Here is a 16,993-nt window from a genome sequence, read left to right as displayed (position 1 = left end):
GAGTCATCAACTGTTTGTCAAACGCTGGGTTCTACCAAACCGAGTTTAAAAGAAAAACAAACCTATCTGCGGAGATTTTGTGAAAGTTCCACTTGGTTAGCGTGCTTGCAATGCATGCTGTAACAAAGCTTTAATATAATTAAATTTTAAAATCCACGTAGAATCTGGTGGGTAGGCAGATGTGCCGGTATGTTAAACTTTATGTCGCTTGAACATGGTTTTCAAGTCCATCAGGGGGAGACCGTCCAGCTGTAAAATTATCTGCTTTATGATGCCGCGTCACAGCTCTGATCCTCTTCTTTTAATTAAAAATGTACCTTAAAGTTGCACCATCCCCACCCTCTGTTACCTCTTTGCCTCTTTCTTAAAATTTGCCGATAGGAGATGAAGCAGCACGACTGTTCTATGAACCTTTGGGGATATTGATTCAGGAAATCAATTTTCAATTAAATATTCATTTTTGTGTCTCTTCAGCTGGGCTCGGGCCCTCTCCAGGCCAAAGGGTAGCCCCTCAGGTATCTGCTGGGTCAAACCTTCCAAGTACTTGCAGCTCATTCCATAAATGAAGAGGGTGGTAGCACTTTGGGAAGACGAGGATGGTACCTGCCCAGCTCTTTTTGACCTGACCCAGGTGTGAACCGCCTTAGAAGGTGTCTGCCCTCTGAGTGGCATAGACAGTAGGACCCTTTGCTCATGTTCCCCCCCCCACCGCCCCATATCTTTTTTACTGACTTTCTGGTATCTGAATTTTTGGGGAGGAGGATGGTCATCCCTTTGATTTGGTGTTTCATTCTCTGTTAAAATATAGACCACTTGTTCCTCATCCATCATTGACCCCTTGATATGGCTAAAGTCCCCAGACCCTTTGTGAAAGATCATAAAGACAGTGGATATCGGTGCCCAGAAGTGGCCTTTGCAGAGAGGGGAGGACCCAGAAGGGCAAACTTGGTGCTGGGGTCCTCCCCGAGCCTGGCTCTGGCTGTAGCTAATTAACAGCTGTAAACACACTCAATGTTACTTTTCTAGACGAGATCCATCTTCTAACGTATCTATGATAGAGCCTGGCACACAGCGAGCGCTGAATAAATATTGGCTATTATTGAGATGATGACTATTTTACTGTTCTAATTGTCATCAGATCGTGCTAGGCTCTCTTTAGGTTCTTTCTGGAACCTGCCAATGGGTAAGAGGAGGTAAAACAAGCAATTCCTTACATGGCCTGGAGGACCTGTTGGCCATTAGATGGGGACGGGAACTGAGGGGACATCGCCTGGCCGCATGTTTTCAGGACAGGAAACAGGAGCTTCTAGCAGAGAAGGGACTCACCCAGTGCACAAAGTGAGCCCCGGCAGAGCTGTTCGTTCCACTAGCTTAGCTGCTTCACCTTATCTCAACTTCCTCTGTACTGGGCAGAGCCAAGGCTAAGCTGCTCAGTTACTTTGCTGCTATGATGCCCGGGTGCCCCCTGCAGTCTGAGAGGGCTCCTCCCACTACCACCACCCTCCCAGGCTGTGGACAGAACAGCTGGCCACAGAGGGTCTCCTTGGCGATTAAAGAATCTTCCTATTCACAGCAGCCTCTCCGCTTTCTTGCAACCCTACTGATTATCAGGTACCATCCACACCCCGTACCAGGAAATGCCACTTGCCTTCCCTGCCCTGGAGGGTGGTGGCGGTGGTGATGATGTCTTTGAAAGCAGTGGTCCAGGACCTGCAGTTCTCTAGACTCCTAGGGTGTTCACGGGAGGTTTGCTATGAGGGGATCAGACGTGGGAGAAAAAGGATTCTGCTCAGAGCTCAGCCTGCAGGAACTCTCTGGCGGCTCAGGAGAACCCATGCTTCCCCTCCCTCCAGGGGCTTGCCTTTGGTTGGCCTGGGAAACAGCACACGTGTGTCTGGGTCTAGGGCAGGTGGTGCGAGGCATCACCTATAACCCGGGACCAATTGTGTTGTGGATGCTTCCGGAAGCGGGCAGGCTTCCTGGAGGAGGTGGAGCCTGAGGTAGGGTGGGAGGGGGGCTGTGAAGGCGGGATGGTGGGTGGGCAGGCCCATTCGGGGTGGCGTCCTGGCCTCACGCAGGGTACTCTGAACTGGGAGTAAGGCAGACATTGATGGAGGAGAAAGATGACAGAAGGATGATTGACGGACGAGTGAAATTGTGTGTCAGTGACAGGCTCACGTCTCGTTTTGATCTAGGACCACGGGCAGTCAGGATGGGACATGGTGACCATCTGGGCTCACTGTCCTGTTGATTGGGGTTCTGTGTGGCTCCCCTTGTCAGGAGAGGGCAGAGACCCCTCGTGGGGAGGTGGATGGCGCTGGGGAGACAGTGCAATGAGGGTCAACGTGCGCAGTGACGGGAAGGGGGTTCGGGCCAGCTGGGCTTGTGATCACGTGTAGGTGACGTCACCTCCCTGGGCCTCGGGCTCCTTCCCTGACCAGCCGGTTTTACAGGTGCTTTCGGGCCGCACGTGTCCATTCTGATCTGGGGTTTTCACACCTGCTCTGGTCTTAATTACCCAGTCTAAGATCTGCTTGGTGGACTAGGTCTAGACCTCTCCCCTTCCAAGTGACCCTACAGGAAGATGGGCAGCTGATCTGACTACGTGCTGACCCCTCCAAGGGCTGCGGTGAGAGGGGCCAGGCTTGAGCATGTGGAAATCGAGGGGCTTCCATGCAGAGTGGGGCCTGGGGCACTGGCTCTGCGAGTCCACGGCTCCCAGGTGGGAGGAGGGGTTTTGACAGCAAGGGAGGAGGGGTTTTGACAGCAAGGGTTTTTGACAGCAAGGAGGGGTTTTGACAGCAAGGAGGGGTTTTGACAGCAAGGGGTTTTGGGCCAAGACACAGACGTGCTTCAGGGAGGGATGTTGGTGATGGTCAAGCCCTTGGACTGCTGGGCCAACAGTCACACCTGGCGCACAGGTGTAGGTCTCCATCCTAATCGGTTATTACGTATTTTGAATAACAATCCTAACCTCAAGGACTCGCCACCATGAGAGGCAAAAACCTTCCTGGAGACATCTCTGAATGTTCCAGAGTGAGCATGGCTCAGAGCCACTTTAGATGTATGTGAAGCCAAAATTAATTACATTCTGTGCACCTAATCCAGCTCCCCAGGGTCAGCGGCTGCCTTTCTCCTGTCTGTGGATGGAGCTGGCGTTTTTGGCCTGATTATTGTTCTGGTCCATGTGGGATTTCCTACCTGCACCTTAGGGGAAACCTTTCCTGCTACCACCTATGGAGGGAGCCGGCAACTCCTTTTCATGACAACAACCCACATCGACCGCTGACACTGAGGCTTTTCCCAAAGGAATCAAGATGCCCTGGGTGTTGTTTCATCCAACCTCTCACCTGTCGTGAGGAGTCCTCACAGGGCAATTACTGCACACACCTGAATGTAGGTGACCTCAGCTCCAAGGCAACACCCCCTTTCTTCATGATAGGATAAAAATGTATTTTTGATTACCTTGAAATTTTGACTTTTAGGGATTTAGATTAAGTAGTCAGATGTCAACTTACTGGACCAATTTAGTTGTATGGACATGTAGAACGTCACGTATATAAACTAAATTATTTGTAGAGAGGTAGCTTTCTTCTATGCTGACATTTTGTGAAATCGTTTTTATTCATATTCTTCCTGTGCATGTTGTCATTGGTGGAACCACTCTGAGTGTGGCTGGACACAGGACACTTTTACCCTCTGTGGTTTGAGATGCACCACTTTTGGAAACTACTGTTGGTGTGATGCTGCAGTGGAAATTGTGTCCCACGAGTCTTACCTCAGGCTGCCATACAAAATATGATAGACCATGTGACTTCAAAAACAGAAGTTTATTTTCTCACAGTTCTGGAAGCTGGGAGGGTCGGGTCCTGATGAGGCCTCTCTTCCTGGCTTACAGACAGCTGCCTTCTCGCTGTATCCTCAGTGAGACTTCCTCGGAAGAAAGATCTCTCTCTCTTCCTCTTCTTGTGAGGCCACGGTCATACTGGATTAGGACCACACCCTTATGACCTAATTTAACCTTAATTACCTCCTAAAAGCCCTATCTCCAAATATACTCACATTGGGGGTTAGGGCTTCAGGATACAAATTTTGGGGGGACATAATTCAGCCCCTAGTGTCATGCCACAAGACTCAATGTATATAACATTAGGCAGGATTTAAAAATTTGCCTTGTAGGTATATGTTTGTGATCTCCGTATTGTAAGGACTTACTCTTGTTTCAAGCTCTTTACGGGGCTTGTTTACACAGACATCAGAACTTGCACCGTGAGGCTGTACCACTCAGAGTAATCACTGTGTCACTGTGTACACCAGTTCCGTCGGTGACCTCTATAAGCATCCCAAACTAGGATTGATTGAGGTCTTAGCTAATGTGTCCACATGTTGTGATAAAATATAACTTTTTAATAAAACGGTGCTTTATTATTCAAAGTAGAGCCATTGAGAATGTTCCCTATGATTTGAACAACTCTAAGAATTCAGCTATAAGTTAGTCCTTTGTCTCTCCCAGCAAGCCATGTTTATTCTTCCCATCTCACAAATGCAGAAAGAGACAAGGGTGGGTTGAATCACTGGCTCAGACTTGAACCTGGATGGGATCTCTTCACCCCAGAGCTGTGTCCCTTTCTGCCGCATCTCTAGGCTCCGGGGAGAAGTAATGGGAGGAAAGAGAGGTTCAGTGACACAGCCGACGTCTTTCGGCTGAGAGAAGAATCCCGTGTCCAGGGCCCTTCTTGCTGCATCTCCAAAAACTCCATATTAACCCCAAGAGCCAGAGGTGCCTCCTCTCCGCTGAGGCCGCCCCTCAGGGTCCAGCCTTTCTCCTTCCTGAGCCGGGGCGGGGAGGACAGCCCTGCCCCCACTGTTCCCAGCTTGTGCAGGCCTCCACGTCCCTCTTCATCTTGCCTTAAATCAGGGTTTTAGTAGGCTGCCAGATTATTCATCTATTGTATTTATGGAAACCACTAAAGACTTCGAAAAGGGGTTTAATTTAATGTGAGGTTCTATCTTTGAAGAAATTTGTTTAACAGTGCAGGGAAAATTGGGCTTTTAATATAGGAGGAGCAGAGCTGCTCTGTAACTTAAAGAGAAAATGGGAATAGAGATAAGAAGTAGCAGTGAAGCCACCGGGCTGGGAAGGAGGGCGGCTCGGGGACATGGTGGAAGCGAGCCCAGGTGAAGGTTCCCCAGGTCCACGGCTGTCCTGGGGAAGGCAGGGCACAGGAGATGACAGCTCAGCGTGCGGTGGCCCTGGGTAGGTGGCAGGACCTGGAGCTTGGATTGACAGGCTGGAGCAGTGTTAACCCATGAGCCTGTGAGCCCCTGGGGGCCGAGACTGTCACAGCCACCGGGCATCCCAGCACAATTTTCTGCACGCAATCAGCCGTTTCATGGTGGCTTCCTGGCTGGGTGGATGAAGCCTCCAACTGAGTAGGGGAGAGGATGACTTTGTGGGAAATGAAGGGTGGGCAGGAGGTTCTTATGGTGAAGAGGAAAAAGGGCTTTGGACTAGGGTAGTCCTGGGTTCAGTCCACTCCTGCTGTTTCTGAGCTGTGACCTCGGGCCACTTGCGAATCTCCCCGAACCTCAGCTTTCTCAGCAGGGAGAGTTGCACCCTCTGTGTTGTCGCAGATGTGAATCATCACGCCCGTTTACTGAGCACTTACTACATGCCTGGTGCCTGCTGAGTGCTGGTCTTTTTTTTTTTTTTTTTTAAATTTATTTTTGTCTGTGTTGGGTCTTCATTGCTGTGCGCAGGCTTTCTCTAGTTATGGTGAGCGGGGTCTACTCTTCGTTGCGGTGTGTGGGCTTCTCATTGCAGTGGCTTCTCTTGTTGCAGAGCACGGCCTCTAGGCACGTGGGCTTCAGTAGTTGTGGCACGTGGGCTCAGTAGTTGTGGCTCGTGGGCTCTAGAGCATGGTCTCAGTAGTTGTGGCGCACGGGCTTAGTTGCTCCTCGGCACGTGGGATCTTCCCGTACCAGGGTTCGATCCCATGTCCCCTGCATTGGCAGGCGGATTCTTAACCACTGTGCCACCAGGGAAGCCCTGAGTGCTGGTCTTTAATGAAATGCTGTTTCTAAAGGTCCAGCCAAGGACCTCACCCTGGGGGACGCTCAGTCTCGGCAGTTCCTTCTTCCCCGCCCTTAGAGCTGGGCAGCGGGTGATTCCAAAAGTAGCTGGTAGGTCTTCGGTCCCGCCACAGTGCCCCACGCACCAAGGCCTGGCAACCCTCAGCCCTGAGCCTTTCACCAGCACATCCCACCCCTGGCCTCGCCGATAAGCCAGGATAGAAGATGTTCATTTTCACAGATGCTGCAGGGAGAAAGCACGTATGAAAGAAGTGAAGAGATAAGAACACGCAGGAAGGTTATCTTTCAATTAAGAAAGGCAGTAATTCTTCCCCTCAGAACTCTTGCTGGGCGTATCGTTGCAGTGGTTGGATGAGAAGGAAATCCGTTGGTATTCTGTAGTGTGAGCACTGCTCAGCAAGGCACCCCACACCCCAGGCTTTTCTCCCCGCACCGCACGGGAAACCCACTACATCCTGAAGGCGCCTCCCAGGGTGTGGGTGGGGAGCTCAGAGCAGGGGCCCGGAGACCTGTCGCTGGGGAGTGAAGCCGTGCCCTACACTCGGGCTGCATCCTCACGGGACTGTTGCAAGACGGGCGGCTGGGGGTGTCAGATGGGGGAGGGAGGACAGGCTGGCGCATCGGGGCCTCTCTCTCACACACGCCCACGCCACACACATGCACCCTCACATCCGTGTACGTACTCCCTCTTCTGCTTTGCTGGACTTCTAACAAGCACCTGGAGGGCTTCTTTTGCTCCACATCTCGATCCTGCTCCTTTCCCTACTTTAAAAAAAAAATCACTGTTTTAGAGTAGTTTTAGGTTCACAGCAAAAGTGAAGGGAAGGTACACAGAGATTTCCCATATGCCCCCTGAACTCACACACTCACAGACCCCCTCCCATTATCAACAGCCCCAGCAGAGGGGTGCCTTCGTTATAACTGATGAACGTGCACTGATGCATCATCGCCCAAAGTCCACAGCGTACACTGGGGTTGACTCTTGGGGTAGGACGTTCTGTGGGTTTGGACAAATGTATAATGACACGTATCTATCGTCGTGGTATCATGCAGAGTATATTCGCTGCCCTAAATATCCCCTATGCTCTGCCTATTAACCCCTATCCCCATCCCCCAAGCCCCTGGCAACCACTGATCTTTTCACTGTCTCCATAGTTCTTCCTTTTCTAGAATGTCACATAGCTATCATACAGCATGTAGCCTTTTCAGATCGACTTCTTTCACTTAGTAATGCATTAAGGTTCCTGCATGTCTTTTCATGGCTTGAGGGCTCATTTCTTTTTAGCTCTGAATACCATTTTCTGGATGTATCACAGTACATTTACCCAGTCACCTACTGAAGGATATCTTGGCTCCTTCCAAATGTTGGCAGTCATGAAGAAGCCTGCTGCAGATACCCATGTGCAAGGTCTTTATGTGGACATACGTTTTCAACTCCTCTGAGTAAAAACCAAGGACTGTGATTGCTGGGTTATATGGTAAGCGTATGTTTAGTTCCGTAGGAAGCCGCCCAGCTCTCTTCCAGAGTGGTGGTCCCAGTGTGCCTTCCCACCAGCAGCGAACGGGGGTTCCTGCAGCTCGACATCCTCGTCGACATTTGGTGGTGTCGGTGTTCTGGGTTTTGGCCGTTCTCATAGGTGTGTGGTGGCGTCTCGTTGTTTTGAGTTTGCATTTCCCTGATGACATATGACGTGGGGCATCTTCTCCGTGGGCTTACTTGCCATCTGTGTGTCTTCCGTGATGAGGTGTTTTCCCTGCCTTTTCAGCTCAACCCCAGTAGGCCGGCATCTGCACTCGCCACCAGGCACCTTTACCCAGCAGAGAGTGGAGTGGGCCCAATCCCAGCATCGCCAACTTTTGGGTGTGCAACCCGGGTTCTCCTGTTCCGATCTGGGGTCCAGCCAGCCTGCCCATTCAGTCTGGTGTCTGCTGCCCACCAGGCTCCAGCTCCTCCCCCCTTTATCTGGGGGTCACTAGGCCCTCTGAGTGTGGACATTTTCCAGCACATTGAGAAGGTGGTCCGTGCACAGAACTGACCCACAGTGCGAGCGGGTACCACCCTCTCACCCGTCCCACTGTCAGGACGTCTGGTCACTTGCTTCTCTGCCCAACTTGACTGAGGGTCACTGTGGCCAGAGCCTAGCTTGCTTGTCCCCAGGACCCAGCGCTGCCACAGAGAAGGGCACAGAAGTGCTGCTGCCTCGTTGGCAGACGTCGGAGGACATGGGCGCCCGGTGCAGAGGGCCCTCCCACCCTATGGGCCTGCCTCTGAGGAATAGGGTGGAGGGAAGAGGCCTGGGCTCCTGGGCGCTTCCCCCGGTGGCCTGGCATCTCCACAGGGTGCCCTCCCCGCCAGCTGCCCAGAGACTGATATGTGGCAGAGGTGGGGCAGGGGCTCCTCGGGGGACTTGTGGGCAGGTGGGATGGGATAGGGGTCCCGTCTTGCCGTTCCCCAGCCAAGCCTCAGCTGGGCAGAGGTGGACAGCCTCCCCTGTAGGGAACTGGGGGTCCCAGATGCCTCCCTTCTGGGCTTGGAAGGGGGCGCTCCTCCCTGGAGGAGGTGGGTGTTCGTGTCTGAGCACATGGCCTTCGTTTCTGAGCAGCACAAGTGTCCCTGGCTGGGCAAACAGCGGCCGGAACCTAGAAGGGCCTGACCCTGAAAACAGCTCCTGGGGCAGCCTGGTCAGGGCTGGGGGGCCTGGGGACCTCCCAGCTAAGGGAATTTGCTCATTTCCTAGGTGTCTATTGTGATGGAATATAACAGGACATATGCTTTCCCTTCTACAGCTTTCAGTGGTAGAAATACCAACTTCAGCCCAGGTGACAGTTTGGTTACTGAGTTGCTGTGTGGTCTTGGGTCAGTTGCTTAACCTTTCTGAGCCCGGGATAATAACACCCATCTCCTAAGGCTGTTCTGAGGACCCGATGAGTTAATGTCCGTGAAGGCAGAGTGTCAGTAACATGAGTTATTTCTTGTTTGGGTCTGAACACTGGGCTAGATTTCCTAGCTGGTCCCAGGCCCACACTGAGAACAGGAGACAAAGCTGGATGCAGAGTTCTCTGCAGATGGCAGGACTGTGCTCCACACAGTGCAAAGACTTAGGTTCTTTGGAGGTTGAACACTGGTGTGTACAGAGGGCAGGGCATGGAGCCCAGGGCCTGGGGGCAGTGCTCATTCCTTCTGGATGCTCTGAGGGAAAGGACCTGGGTCTGGCTGGACGTGAAAGTGGGAAGTTCGTCTCTCTCCTGATATCGTTGCTGCTGGCGGGTGCTACAGACGGGCTTGGAAAGCACCGTTTCATTGTGCCCGAGCAAAGAAAGCAGGCGCTGTGTGCTGTTCATATATTGATTGACTCATCAAATGATCTGCCTCAGCTGCCTGCATTTGTTTACAGGGCGAAAATTAATGCCACAGATGTTTACTGTATAATAGGATTTGAAATCTGTTGCAGGGGGTTTGGTGGGGTTGGGGAGTGGGGGAAGCAACCATTGAAACCATTGGGCCAAGAATGAGAAAAACACTTTTGCATAAAGGAGGATTTGGTTCACTAAGTAACACATGGTGCTTGCTGTCAAATGCTAACAAGAAACATGGGCCTTGTCTCCCTTTTGGCCAGTGTTGGCTTGTGCGTCTGTCTCCTTGACTTTCTTCTGCACTGTGCTTTGATGTGGCACCTTCTAAAGTGTTTTCATTATTGAGAGAGCTTCTTCTGCAAGGGAGCACCCACCCTAATTATTCATCATTAGCACCGATGCAGGCCTGGGGCCACCTGCTCCCTTTCTGCTCATTTCCTGTTTACAGCGGCCAGCCTGATTGCCTAGCAAGCCTGTCTGGACCTTGGATGGGGCAGGGTCCTCCCGGTGACTCCCCTCTTGACGTAGCCTGTGTCCCTGCTGTCCGTTGCTTGGGGGTTACTGTGCTCTACAACGTGAGCTCCTTTTTCTTGCTAGAGCCCGTAAGCCATGCAACAGGGAGCACCACGGAGGCATCGCCAATTCCTGGCCGTGTCCAAGGGATGTTCTCAGGGGTCAGGGCAGACGGGGGGCCCTGTGCTTTCATAGGGGAGTCCCCTCCTCTGACTTTCAGGAGGGTCTCCCAGTGGGGAGGTCGCAGGCTGCTGGTCCAGCGCTTGGCGACCACCGAGAGGCCCAGGAGGAAACTTCCTTCCCGGAAAGTTTTCCTCCCATGTGTTCAAGCGCGAGCACTTCATTTGTATTTTCACTTTCCTTATGTTTTTCTCTTCAACCAGCTCTGATTGAATTCACCACAGATTAACATTTTCCATTATACGTTCTAATGTGTTTTTTTAAAACCAAATCTCCCTTCACAGATTGCTGTCTTTATAATATAGGAATTATTTCTCAGTCACTTTAAAAGTCCTGCTTCATTAGCTTGGTGACTGTTTGGTAATTTGCAAAGTCACTTTCACAAGTTTTAATACTGCCCGGTTGAGAATCACAGCCGTAAATGTATTAGATCTTAATAATGTTATGATTCTGTCTGAAGTGAAAAAAAGTTAGAATCAGTAATTAGCTCTGACCTCAACACAAGCCTGCACTGTGCAGGAGACGATACCAATTATGGGATCAAAGCAACCGGCATTTAAGGAAACTTACCATGAGGCTGTGGAACCCTTTGTGTCAGCAGCGGTGAGACAGTGGTACCTCTGTCTCTCCAGCACCTTCATTTCCCCCTTTCTGCTTATAATGGCTTAAAGCTTTTCCTTCCATGGAAAGCACCTCATGTCTAGATGGGACCCTCCAGGGAAACACGCAGGGTGGGCGTGATTTCTACCCATTTGCAAATGGACACTTTAAAGCCCCCAAATTCGGGCTCCCACTTAACCTCTTTTTATTTTTTTTTTGGCCACTTGGCTTGGCTTGCGGGATCTTAGTTCCCCAACCAGGGATTGAACCCAGGCCCCCTGCAGTGGAAGTGTGAAGTTCTAACCACCGGACTGCCAGGGAAGTCCCAGGTCTATTTTTTTTTTTTTGCGGTACGCGGGCCTCTCACTGTTGTGGCCTCTCCCGTTGCGGAGCACAGGCTCCAGACGTGCAGGCTCAGCGGCCATGGCTCACGGGCCCAGCCGCTCAACGGCATGTGGGATCCTCCCGGACCGGGGCACGAACCCGCGTCCCCTGCATCGGCAGGCGGACTCACAACCACTGCGCCACCAGGGAAGCCCCCAGGTCTATTTTTGACAGATGATGCTGCCTGCCAGGAGAATGTGTCTGGAGTCTTCCTCTGGATATATATATATCTCTCTCTATATATATATAGATATATAGAGAGATATATCTATATCTATCTAGATATAGATCTATCTATCTATCTATATAGATATTTTGGCATGCTCACTCTTCCCCTCTGCCTGTGTCAAGGCCACCTGTGCGTTGTGCAGGGAAAAGGGGCAAGTTGACAAGGACGGCAACGTCCAGTCCCTGCTCTGAGGTTTCCAAGCCCCTCCAGGGACAGGGGCGCTCCACGCCTGCGTGGCTCTTCCCTCTGCTCCATTCCCAGCAGCATCTCTGCCTCCCTGGAGGCCTCTCAGGGCGCCTTCCAGCTGCAAAGCCCGAGACTAGCTCCCTCTCGGGAGAGAGACTGGGTGGGTTCCGGAGAACCCTGGAGCCTCACGCTGCTTTGTCATGTTCCATTTGCCCTGATTAACTTGGCGTCTGTATGAGCCAGAGGGACTGGTGCTCTCCCCTAACCTTTCACAGATGTTTCAGGCCAAGGTTTTCTGGCAAAATCGATTTTGACATTTTGATAAGAACCCATTCGCTGTGTTCTGTGTTTTGAGTCTTTTGACTCTAAGCTGTTCTGAAAACCAGCTGTGAACCTAAATCTTGTTTGTGAAATCTGCATACTGCATCAGCAGCAGAAATGGTGAGAACCTCGAGGTCATTTCATAGACACTGGAAGCAAGTTGGGCGGATGCAGTGATATTGAATTGCAGTGATTTATGAGACTTCTGCCGGGTGAGGGACCGTGAGAGACGCATAATGAATGTCTTGAACCCACTCCTGCCTCTTGCAGTGTTTGGAATGAAAAAAAAAGTAGACCTTCAATGGAAGTATTTTGTATTCATGGAAAAACCCCAAATCCCCACGACTTAGGAAACTTGACTCCAGTGTAGAACCCAAGAATCTACATTGGGAGCAGCGATCTTTGTCACTGGGTAGAAGGAGAAAAATTGAAGCCTGGATTGGAAGCCTTTTAGGCCACTGTTGGAAAGGCACACACCTCTGTCCAACTTGAGCTTCCTGTTTACAAGGTCATTTTAGGGGAAGGGAGAGAGGGAGGAAGTGACAGACCCCCAGCCCATCAGTGAGCGACGTTTCGTGTCTCCCTCCACTGTAGGTGACCCTCTGAAGGAACAACACAAACCAGAGGACAGGAGTCAGGTGTGTGAGGAGAAAGGTCTTGGACCAGCAGGGGAGGGAAGGGGGTGGGGATGGTGAGTGACCAGAGCTCCTGCCTTCTCTTCCTCCCAGTGGACCGTCCACGTGAGGTGTGCGGTGGGTGGGACTGGACGCCTGCCCTGCCCCCCACGCCTTCCCAGCTGGGTCCCTGCGTGAGGGCACAGTGGGGCCCGGGCTCTGTGACCCTCTTCCTCTTCCCTCGGCTTGGGGCCCCTCGGGGTGAGACGGAGGTCTGAGTCTTGGGTGCATTTCGTGGATGACGTGCACTTGCCATCAGAAGGCGGGAGGTAAGTTGTAGCCCCTAAATGGTGGGGTGGTGACCTGGGACAAGACCGAAGGCTGTCACAATCCTGCCGTTGACTTCTTACGTGGCCCTGGACACAGCAGATATTTCCTGGGGTGCCAGGTGTCCCAGACGTACCTGGAGATGCTGGGCTCGAAATCAGCCAGGGCACTGGGGCTTCTGACCACCTGCCAGTGAATCCTTGCTTCCTCTGTAGCATCACTACGCAGAGTTAGGTTGGGCTTCTGCGAGATACTTTGAAAAGTTCTTGTAGGAGAGAGCAGTGAAAAAATGCAGGAGATGCCTGGGTCCACCCACTAACATAGTTTAGGGGTACCCTTTCCTGGAGTCAGAAGATAAATGGATAGAACCCAGAGAGTAACCCCCACCTGAGACTCCCATCTGTAGGTGATGGGGTTCCACAGCCTGCTGTACCCCAGCTCCAGACCACACGTCTTCCGGGTCCAGTTTTTCCCACATGTGTGTGAGAGCAGGTGACCTCGTTTCTCCACCAGCTTCTCCATCACTCAGCTCCATGTGCGCTGGGTACCTCCTCCAGGTCCAGTTCTGTGCCCCAAAGGAGACATAATGATGGGAACAAGAGATTGTCTCTGTCTTCAAGGAGTTCAGAGTCTGGTGGAGGAAGGAAACACATCATTGTCTAGATACAAGGTGACTTAGGAAGGGCATTTATGGAAATACATACTTGGGAACAGAGAGAAAGGTCCCCAGCGGGCCCACGAGGACCAGAGAGGGTGTCTCGACAGGGAGGGGACATCTGAACTGAATTCCCTTCCAAATGAGCTCCCTGGGACCTACACGGACTCTTCAGGTGTACCACAGATAGTACAGGGTGCTGACCTTGTCTGCAAGGCTGAAGAGGCCCCATGACAAATACAAACTAGCGTAAGACATTTTTGTCACAAGCTGCCGACAGCTTTGCTAAGCCTGACGACTGAGACGATTTCAGAAGTATAACAACCAATTGTCGCTTCTGTCCTTTGGGCAGTTCTATGGCCAGTGTGTAATTTTGTGGCAAACTGACCATTTACAATTTCAGATTATCTGAACCAAGTCATACTGTCAACATTTTTGACAATATTCCTTTACAATAAGACCACCACCATTTACTTGTTCCTGTTATTGTCGCCAGAGGCTTATGACCAGCAGGAACTATGAGAGGGACGCTTTTAAGGCAAAAATTCTCAATCACCTCCCTTGTCCCTGAGAAAATCATGAGTCAGAAAAAATTCTTAGGCAGAAAAAAAGTATGTGATAAAAATAAACACATGTTAGTGATAAAAACTTTCAACAAGTGAGAGGGAAACCTTAGTGTGATGAAAGGTAACAATAACTGTCAAAAATCTAAGGGATGGGATATAGGTATACATATAGCTGATTCACTTCACTGTAGAGCAGAAACTAACAACATTGTAAAGCAATTATACTCCAGTTAAAAAAAAATCTATAGTACAGGAAAATGCAAATTAAAAGCACACTGAGGTACACGACACACCCAGCCAACAAGTTAAAATAAAATATTAAAGGACTGAGGACACCAGTGTGGACAAATTTGGGAATCAGAGAAAGTTTCATCCATTATTGGTGGGGATATTAAATAGTATGGCCCCACTTTGGAAGACTATGTGGCAGGTTCTTATTCATAAAGCTAAATACGTATCTATGACTCAGCAATTTCTCTCTTGGATGTTTACCAAGAGAAATGAAAATATATGTTCACAAAAACAATTGTACAAGAGTGTTCTTGGCAGTTTTATTCATAATAACTAAAAATGGGAGGCAACTCAGGTATCCCCCAACAGGTGAATGGATAAAAAGAGGGATAGTCTGGGCTTCCCTGGTGGCGTAGTGGTTGAGAGTCCGCCTGCTGATGCAGGGGACACGGGTTCGTGCCCCGGTCCGGGAAGATCCCACATGCCGCGGAGTGGCTGGGCCCGTGAGCTATGGCCGCTGAGTCTGTGCGTCCGGAGCCTGTGCTCCGCAATGGGAGAGGCCACAGCAGTGAGAGGCTCACGTACCACAAAAAAAAACAAAAACAAAAACAAAAACAAAAAACGTTTTGAGGGAATTATAAACAAAACTCAAAGTAGTGGTTATCTCTCTGCTTGGGCTTTTGATCCCAAAGAAATGCCCACAGAGACTTTACGTGCACTGTTTTAGTTTCTAAGTTGGGTGGGTTAATGGGTCTTTTATAATATTTAAACTTTGTAATTTACACATACAGAGCATATGTCCTTCTATGTGTTAAGTATTACACAATAAAAATATTAAAGAATGTATAAGGCTCTGAAGATATTTTGTAAAGGAAATAACGATGCCATTCAGTTTTCAATAGGCTTTACATAGTTTGGGTCCAAGAGTGTCAGCTCTTCGTCACCAGGGCGAGCTGGAGTTCAGGGGAGGAAACCAGTAGGGATCCAGCAAAGGGTAAACGGTGATGTTCCCTTGACTTTGGAAAGGGGCCCTTCAAATTTTGACTTTATTTAGTTGCAAAAGTCAAAGTGATGGGTATTTTCCATGTGCTTACTTTATTTTTTTAAAATTAATTTTTATTGGAGTATGGTTTGCTTTACAGTGTTGTGTCAGCCTCCCTTTTGACTTCCCTCCCATTTAGGTTGCCACAGCGCATTAGGTAGAGTTCCCTGTGCTGTACGGTATGTTCCCATCAGTTGTCTATTTTATGCATAGTATCAATAATGTATTCCATATACTTATTTTAAAATGTACGTAGAAAAACATATAAACCAGTAGAGCTGGAATTCAAACTTTGGTAACCCAAACCTCAAATCCAATAACCCTCCCTCTTCACTCTCTGCAAATGACCTCACTTCCTGCTTCTCCAACCGAAATGAAGACATGAAACCAGGGTCCTCAGCTGCGCCTCCAGTTACCAATTGCCCGGCGGTCCCCACCCTGGAAATCCAAGAGAGGGATCCATTGTTTTCTGTCTTCCTGAGCTCTGCACCCCATAGTCCTCTCCCTCCATCACTGGATAAATGTGCAGTGGCCTCACCGTGCCGTGCCTACTACATAGTGCTGTTGTCTAACAATTAAATGATCAATATCTCTCAAGTGCTTAGAAGGGCGCCGGCACACCGTGCAAATTCAGTAAACATTAGCTGTGAGCTATTATGACTTAACTCTACACATTATACCTCCTTTCTACATCTCTCTGTAAGATGTCCGTGTGATCTGCCTCCATTTCTGCCCCTCACCCAGATGTCTTGACATCGCCTCCCACTGGCTGTCTCTGCCTTATAAGCCGGTCCTAAAGATGCTCCCACCAACACCCTCCCAGTTGCCAAACCCATTGGTCCTCCGTCCTCATCCCTCTGCAGATCTCAGCAGCTGCTGCTCCTTTGCAGTGCCGCACGCTCTGGCTTTCCTCCTGACTCTCTGGCTGCTTTCTCTCTTACCTTTGCCAGCGAGCTCCTATCCCTAAGCCTATGCCTTGAATGTCTGTGACACTCAAGATGTGGCCTAAGGCTCTGTTTCCTTCCTTGAAAAATCTTCTCTTGGGAAGTGTCATTGCCTCTTACGGCTTTAGTTTTAATGATGACACCCAAGTCTCTCCTGACAGCCCAGGTGCCTCTCCTGGTTTCAGAACCGGAGCCCACCGGACAGGCGCACCTCTGCGTGGACATCCCCCCACCCTGCCGTGTGTTCCCCTCCTGAGCTCTCTACCGCAGTACGCGCTCCATCCGTTTGAGTTCTCCTGTCTCTCAGCTCCCACACCCAATCCATCACCCTCGTGTTGACTCTCCCTCCTAAGTACCTACAATGAGATTCCTTCTCTTTGTCTTAGGCCAGGCTTCCATCATTTCCTTTCCCGTCTTGCTGCAAAGCCTCTTCTCTCTGTTCCCTCTCTTGCCCTCCTTCAATTCATTCTCTCTCCTGAGACCAGCATCATTTTTCTAAAGCTCCATTTTTTTTTCCGGCCGCACCGTGACCAGGAATTGAACCCAGGCTCTCGGCAGTGAAAGCACAGAGTCCTAACCCCTGGACCTCCAGGGAATTCCCCTCTAAAGCTCCATTTTAACTATGTCATTTCCTACCTAACACATGAGAATACCTTCCCACTGCTCTTTCACGGGATCCAACCTCCTGAATTCGGTTTACAAGGCAGAGCCTCACCTGGCTCCAGGCTGCCCTTCTCCGACCATCCCTTCCACT

At 50.4% G+C, this 16,993-nt stretch overlaps 1 protein-coding gene across 3 annotated transcripts in view; it reads left to right on the top strand.

Annotated features, from left to right (window-relative positions):
• CAMTA1 (calmodulin binding transcription activator 1) overlaps positions 1-16,993 on the top strand; it is an 893,482-nt gene that overhangs the window by 343,630 nt on the left and 532,859 nt on the right. The window lies entirely within an intron of this gene.

This window comes from Lagenorhynchus albirostris, chromosome 2 (genome assembly GCF_949774975.1).
Source record: "Lagenorhynchus albirostris chromosome 2, mLagAlb1.1, whole genome shotgun sequence".
Taxonomy (NCBI): domain Eukaryota; kingdom Metazoa; phylum Chordata; class Mammalia; order Artiodactyla; family Delphinidae; genus Lagenorhynchus; species Lagenorhynchus albirostris.
The sequence above is the reverse complement of the archived record's forward strand: the minus strand, read 5'-3'. Positions and strand labels throughout refer to the sequence as shown.